Below are 8,311 nucleotides of genomic sequence, written 5' to 3'. Positions count from 1 at the left end.
TCGCTTTGGCTCCTGACTCGGCTTATCTGACTACCAGCTCTAGTTTTGACTCCTGGCTTGTTATTTGACTTGTGGACTTTTTATTATTTTTTGCTATTAATAAAGGTGTGATTATTTTTGCACTTCTCGTCTCAGTCTGATTCCTGGCACCCTGACATTACGCAAGGGCCATGAATCCTGATGGTGCTAATAATCCACCTTTACCTGCCATAATTTCCAGGATGGATGAACAGGATCACCGCTTGGATCAATTTGCACTAGCCCTGCAAACCCTTCTGACTCGCACTGCACATTTGGACCAAAGTGTCCCGCAAGTTATGGCTGCTCCTGTTTCCAATGCTGCACCTATGCCTAACAGGAGCATGTCCGGTTCTGCACCTCTACCTCAGCGATATGGAGGCAATCCTAATCAGTGCAGAGGGTTTCTGAACCAGGTGGGCATTTACTTTGAGATGTTACCTCAGGCGTTTCCCTCTGACAGAGCTAAGGTGGGATTTCTCATCTCGTTACTCTCTGACACAGCTCTTGCCTGGGCTAATCCCTTGTGGGAGACTAATAAACCTGTGATTTCAAATTACCCTGAATTTGTGGCCTCCTTTCTAAGGGTATTTGATGTTCCAGCTTGCTCCTCCTCTGCTGCTAAACGACTCATGTACATTCAGCAAGGTACAAGATCTGTTGCTCAGTATGCCATTGAGTTCTGTACGCTTGCAGAAGAGGTAGGCTGGAACAATGAAGCCCTTGTTGCCGCCTTCTTTCATGGGCTCTCTGATGCGATTAAAGACAAAGTTGCTGCCAGAGATTTACCAGAAGATCTCGAGGCATTGGTGTCTTTTTTTATCCTAATTGACATCAGACTAAGTGAGAGGCCTTCTTTCAAGGAGCGATTGCAGAAGCCTCCTGTACCATTGTCTCCTACGTGTTCGTTACCACCCATGCCTCCCTCTCCTCCCATGCCTCCTGGTCCCGAGTCAACAGGTACTGCTGAGCCGATGCAGTTGGGATTCACACATCTCTCCGTGGTAGAGAAGGCCTTTAGGAGGAGGGAGGGGCTCTGCCTCTATTGTGGGTTACAGGGCCACCTTTTGAAGTCTTGTCCTACACGGCTGGGAAACGCTCACACCTAAGGTCCTGTCGGGGGCAGACCTTAGGTGGTTTATCCTTGTCCCCGGAAGCGCTAAAGGAGAAACCTTTGGTCACGGTTGTCCTTTCCTGGGTGGACTCCTCCATAGTCACCCAGGCTCTTGTTGACTCCGGTGCTGCGGGCTATTTCATTGACAGTGCTTTTGTATCGAAGCACTCCATTCCTGTTTTGCCTCGGTCCGTTCCGCTTGCTATTGAGGCCATTGATGGCAGGCCCCTTCAGTCCGCACTCGTTACTCATAAAACCGCTCCGTTGTCCATGGCTGTTGGGGCTCTCCATTTTGAAACCCTCCAGTTCCAGGTGATAAACTGTCCGCATTTTCCAGTTGTTCTCGGTTATCCCTGGCTCCAAAAGCACAATCCCAGTCTCGACTGGCGCAGGTCCGAAATTTTGTCATGGTCTTCGCAATGTATTTCCACTTGTCTTCAGAAACCAGTTAAAGTCTTGTGCACTTCTTCAGTATCTCAATTTCCAGAGGAGTACCGAGAGTTCCTAGACGTTTTTGACAAGGTGCGTGCCGGTACGTTGCCTCCTCACCGGTCTTACGATTGTGCCATAGACCTGCAACCCGGAGCCATTCCTCCTCGGGGCCGGGTTTACCCTCTGTCTGTTGCAGAGAATTGTGCTATGGAGGAGTATGTTTCCGATGCTCTGTCGCGGGGGATCATCCGCAAATCCTGCTCTCCTGCAGGGGCTGGCTTCTTCTTTGTGAAGAAAAAGGGTGGCGAGTTAAGACCATGCATCGATTTTAGGGGTCTTAATTGTCTTACCATTAAGAATGCTTACCCTATTCCACTCATTAAGGAACTCTTTGACCGCCTCAAGGGAGCTACGGTCTTTACTAAGCTTGATTTGAGAGGAGCGTACAATCTCGTTAGGATTAAGGAGGGCCACGAATGGAAAACAGCATTTAACACCAGGAGCGGGCATTATGAGTATCTTGTAATGCCCTTTGGCCTATGTAATGCTCCTGCTGTTTTCCAGGAATTTATTAATGATGTCCTACGAGATATGTTGCAACAGTGTGTTGTGGTGTACTTCCTCATAAACTCACCCACACTTGAGGCTCATCGTTCTGATGTTACACGGGTTCTTCAGAGACTACGTGAGAACAGCCTGTTTTGTAAACTTGAGAAATGTGAGTTCCATCAGACTCAAGTAACCTTCCTAGGTTATGTTATCTCCGTTGCAGGGTTCTCCATGGATCCTGACAAGTTATCTGCAGTTCTTCAGTGGCCTCGCCCAGTTGGTCTTCGGTCTATTCAACGTTTTTTGGGGTTCGCTAATTACTATAGAAAGTTTATTAAAAACTTTTCTTCCTTGGTCAAACCTATCCCAGACATGACCCGTAAAGAGAATGATCCACTCCATTGGTCACCTACTGCCATTAAGGCCTTTGATAGTCTTAAGACTGCCTTTGCTGCTGCTCCAGTTCTGGCTCATCCTAACCCTGTCCTGCCTTTCGTTCTTGAGGTCGATGCGTCTGAGACTGGAGTAGGTGCTCTCTTGTCTCAACGTCCTACACCTGACGGTTCCTTGCATCCGTGTGGTTTCTTCTCTAAGAAATTGTCTCCAGCAGAGTGCAATTATGAAATTGGCGACTGGGAATTACTGGCCATAATTTTGGCACTCAAAGAATGGAGGCATTTTCTCGAGGGTACTAGCGTGCCAGTGCTCATTCTTACTGACCACAAAAATTTAACTTATCTATCTGAAGCAAAACGTTTGTCGCCCCGACAGGCCAGATGGGTGCTATTTTTGTCTTGGTTTAATTATGTGGTCTCCTACCTGCCTGGTAGTAAGAATGTTAGGGCTGATGCCCTCTCTCGACAATTTTCACCTCTGTCAAGGAGGAGTCTGTACCTACTCCAGTTATACCTCCTGACCATATTTTGGCTACCATACGTACTAATTTGACTTCTCCCTTGGGGGAGGAGATCCTGGCTGCACAAACCAATGCACCTCCTGAGAAACCTAGTGGTAAGTGTTTTGTTCCTGAGAATCTTCGAACTAAACTTTTGCACACTTACCACTATCCTAAAGCCGCAGGTCACCCAGGCAAGAACCAAATGATTTGGTCTGTCACTCGACAATTCTGGTGGCCAGGTCTTCATTCTGATGTTGCTGCGTATGTTGCCTCCTGCTCAGTTTGTGCACAGAATAAGACTCCTTGACGTCTTCCTGTGGGTCTTCTTCAACCTATTGCCAATGGTGAGCGTCCTTGGACACATCTTTCCATGGACTTCATTGTCGAGCTCCCTGTTTCCAATGGCAATACTGTTATCCTTATGGTGGTTGACCGTTTTTCTAAAATGTTACATTGCATTCCCTTGAAGAAGTTGCCTACCGCTCAGGAGCTTGCTTCAATTTTTGCCCGTAAGGTCTTCCATTTACATGGGTTACCCAAGGAGATAGTGTCGGACCGGGGTAGCCAGTTTGTCTCCAGATTTTGGCGTTCCTTTTGTACTCAAAAGGGGATCCAGCTCTTCTTCTCCTTGGCATATCACCCTCAATCCAATGGGGCTGCGGAACGGTCTAATCAAGCTCTGGAACAGTTCCTCTGTTGCTATGTCTCAGATCACCACAATAATTGGTCTGAACTGTTACCTTGGGCAGAATTTGCTCGTAATAGTGCTATTAATGCTTCCTCCAAGTTATCCCCGTTCATGGCGAATTATGGGTTTCAACCATCCTTGTTGCCCGATTCATTCATGTCTCAGGGTATTCCGGCTTTGGAGGAGCATCTCCGGCAACTCCGTTCCACGTGGGTGCAGATTCAGGATTGCCTTCATCGTTCTATGCAGCGCCAAAAGTTCCAGGCTGATCGTAGGCGTCTGCCTGCACCTTCCTACCAGGTTGGTGAGAGAGTTTGGCTGTCCTCCCATAACTTGAACCTTCGTGTGCCTTCCAATAAACTGGCTCCCCGTTATGTTGGTCCTTTTCTAATACTCCGACGGGTCAATCCTGTGGCCTACGCTATTGACCTTCCTTCTGCAATGCACATCTCCAATGTTTTTCATGTCTCCCTCTTAAAACCATTGGTTTGTAATCGGTTTACCACTGTGTTGCCTCGTCCCCATCCTATCATTGTTGACAACCATGAGGAGTATGAGGTCAGCAGCATTATTGACTCTCGTATGTCCAGGGGCCGCGTGCAGTATTTGGTTCATTGGAGGGGCTACGGTCCAGAGGAGCATTCATGGGTTCCCTCCTCTGATATAAACAAACACTTTGAAAAGCGCCAAACACATATATCCTAGAAAGCCATTAAATAAGCAAAATCTTAAAAATATTTCATAATAAACATACAAGCATATATAAAGTGCAGATAAGTTCCAATAGATATTAAAACATGCAATGAAATATAAGAATACAAATTAAAATAGATGAGTAATAAGGAAAATCTTCCTACTTTATTGCAGGTAGTGTCTCTTTAAATGCTTATGTAGCAATGTCCAAAATAAAAAGCGATTCTCTTTTTCCTTATGCAGCTCCTTCTAAATCACTGGTGTGATAGCGATGAGGTAGAAGCTAGAAGAAGAAAAACATGGAGCGCAAGGAAGAAAACAGAAAAAATCATAGTGCAGTATGTCTGAATAAAAATAACAATTTATTAATAACAAAAAACAAACTCACAAACAAAACCTCAAACAATATGAGGTATGTAACAGCGTGTTGTATAGATGATGTTATATACGATTTCACAATGTCCTGTTTCTCCCTCCTGGCTAACCTGGCTGTGACCGTCCAGTCTCAGTATTACTTTCAGGAAGTCAGGATACAGGATACTAGTTGCAGTCCTTCAAATAAAAGATTCCCTCATGCGGTAGGTCAACCCGTGTTGCCGGCAACGGTTTCTCCTGACCTAGAGGGATTACAGCGTAACTCAACTTGTGCATGTGGGCGTGGCCTTACACGTTTCGCGGGACTCCTCCCGCTTCGTCAGAGGCTTATGCCCACTCCTCCTTGTATTCCCCTTTTTATGCTGTGACTCCTGTTGATAATAGTGCGGTTCAACAATCCCATAACCTGTCACATCAGCTTATGCAGGGGCATATGATGAAAGTCTTTATTCTATACATGCGGTTAATTTACTATATTTAACATATTCACTTTGTCCATCATGTTTGAAAACTTATTTAATCCTTAAAAGACATTACCTACTTATATCTAAACATAAATGGATTTGTATAAAAGCACATTAAAATGATGCAATAATAAACACACAAAAAGAATATGTAATACCAATTCATATATATATCGATCAATTTGATAGGTACTCGAATATTATGCAAACAATCTAAACAATAATAAATAAACGTATATGAAGATATATATAAAAATATAATTTAAATATAATTTAAAAGATGCATTCACTACTTTTTTAATTACTAAAACCTGATACATTACCATCATCAAAAATACATTAACAAGATATTATCACTAGAAGTTTATTATTCAGAAAAATGATCATTTCATAAATGTTAAAAAACTTTAAAAACAATTAATTCCTAAAAAACTACTTATAATTAATTAATATGCATATCCACTATTCTTCTATGAATGCTGCTAGATCAATATCTCTATTGAGACCCACTGGTTCCATAGTTCCCAACTTATGGATCCACTAGGTCTCACGTTGCCTGAGTTTGAGCAACTTATTCCCCCCCCTAATCTCATTCATTACACATTCAATAGCCCTAATACTTAGCCCTGTCTTATCTTTATTGTGTACTTCAGAAAAATGGGCCGACAACCCATGTGTCGTCAACCCATTTTCTATGTTCCTCAAATGTTCACTAAACCTTATCTTCACGGGGCGTTTAGTACGTCCTATATAGAGCCTATTACATGGACATTTCAACATATACACAACGTGCTTGGTTTTGCAATTCATTAGGTCTTTAATTTTAAATGCAAATTAATTTCCTTCTTCTCCAAAGTTTTTGTTATTTTTGTCTATATGTTCACAACAAGTACAACCTGCTCTTCCGCATCTATAGAAACCACAGGATGGTTTGTTTAGCCAATTCAACTCTGTTTCTACTTTTAACAGACTGGGACTAATGCGATTCCTTAAGTTCATATTTCTCTTAAAAACGACCTGTCCTCTATCAGCTATTGTATCTTTAAGGATGGGATCTTGCATGAGGATAGGCCAAAAATTTTTAACTGCCCCCTCAATTTTCTTAGATGCTCTATTATATTTTGTTACAAGCTGTACTTCTCATTTCTGATCTTTCTCTTCATACGTTATTCTTTGTGTCTTATTAAGGAGGGTATTCCTATCCATCTTTTCTACTTTCTCAAATGCTACTTTAACCATACCTTCAGGATAGCCTTTCGCCAAAAATCTATTGTTAAATGTTTCTGACTCCTGCATGAAATCTTGTATTTTAGAGCAATTGCGTTTGGCCCTTTGAAACTGCCCAAGAGGAATGTTTCGTATCCACTTCCCATGATGTCCACTCTGGGCATGTAGATACCCATTTGTATCTGTGGGTTTTCGATAAAGTTTAGTGTACACTCCCCCATTCTCTTGGGCAATCTCTAGATCCAAAAAGGTTATTAGATCTTTATTTGCTTCCATAGTGAATTTAAGGTTCATCATATTCCTGTTTACATACACTAAAAAGTTGTTCAAGCTCTCACAGCTTCCTTGCCAAATAATCAGCACGTCATCAATATAGCGATACCATTTTATGATATTTTCTTTATAGGGGTTCCCTTCATTATAGACATGCAGGTCCTCCCACCATCCCATATAAAGATTTGCATAATTCGGGGCAAATTTTGTACCCATTGCAGTACCCCTTTTCTGAATATAGTATCTACTATCAAAAATGAAATAATTCTTTGTTAGGATGAACCTAATAGACTCTTCTAGAAACCATTTTTGAGTTTCATTAATAAAACCACATTTATTCAAGAAATATATAACCGCTGTAATACTTAGATCGTGAGGGATGGAGGTATATAATGAACTCACATCCATTGTGACCCATAAATAATCATCCTTCCATATAGTACCTTCCAATAGATTCAAAATATGTGGGGTGTCGGGGGGCGGAGCTAGCTGCCGAAGAGGATGGTCGCAAATTTTTATCCTCCCGACTCTGATCATACTAAAGGAACTTTTACACCTTATTTGATGGCTTTAATTATGCTTAAAGAGGGTTCCTATCCTATATACTTCTAAAGTACGAGTCTGGGAGCTTACTGAGCCTTGTTATCTCATGCCTACTAGACAAAGTTTGGTGTAAGCTAGACTCTTGAGAATTACAAGATGGCGCTGACCACATGGGGAATAGAAGTCGCAGCCCTAATAGATAACCACTTCATCAGCTTAACACAGGAGCTTGTAAGGGCTTTTGAACAGGCTTTGCCAGCCTCCGCATTCTTAGACCACTCAGAGAGGGCATGCAGCCTGCGTGAAGATAATGCCGGCATTTTCCCTGCAACATCTGCATCCAAGACTAAGTGCAACCACTCAATCCAGGATGAAAGGGCTCTCCCTATGCAAGACACCCTGCTACTGGCTACCACTGGGGATAATGACTCTAACCCCGACATGCCTAAAAGTGCACAACAAATCTCAGCCGCTGATCCCCAACAGAGTTGCACTGCGGTCGGATCATGGCTCCAGTTTGCAGCGTGATGATTCCTGCTTGATGGCTTCCTCATCGGTCTGGGAGGTGTGTAGTCCAGAGGCCCCGATAAGTCCATATGCCACTGTGGCTGTGCTAACCAGCGTGATCTTGGAGCCGGAGGATGGTCCTCAATTGAGACTGCAATCCAGAGCATATAACCTTAGCTCTATAGCTGATTTGAAAGAGCCCTGGAGTCCAAGGAATCTTGCTACTGTTGGGACTGCTATCGGAGACAACTATGTTCTGCAAGTGCAGCTTGTTTCCTCGGACTTTAAAACCGGTGTAGGTTAGTTTGGCTAACGCTTCACCATGAACAGTGGGGGAAACTTTTGCAGCGATTGTTACATTTGGGGTTTTTCTGAATTACACAATGTCCCATATTTCTATGTTTGCGGAGCGAGCCATTCCTTATTATTATGTTTGTCTTTTAAAACGTTACTTATGCGCTCCTAATACTGGCTAGCTGTATTATATTTGAATGTATGTTTATTTGTTATCACAGACCATTTATGTGTAG

Source organism: Bombina bombina, chromosome 3, assembly GCF_027579735.1.
Source record: "Bombina bombina isolate aBomBom1 chromosome 3, aBomBom1.pri, whole genome shotgun sequence".
Lineage (NCBI taxonomy): Eukaryota > Metazoa > Chordata > Amphibia > Anura > Bombinatoridae > Bombina > Bombina bombina.
Note: the sequence above shows the minus strand (reverse complement) of the source record.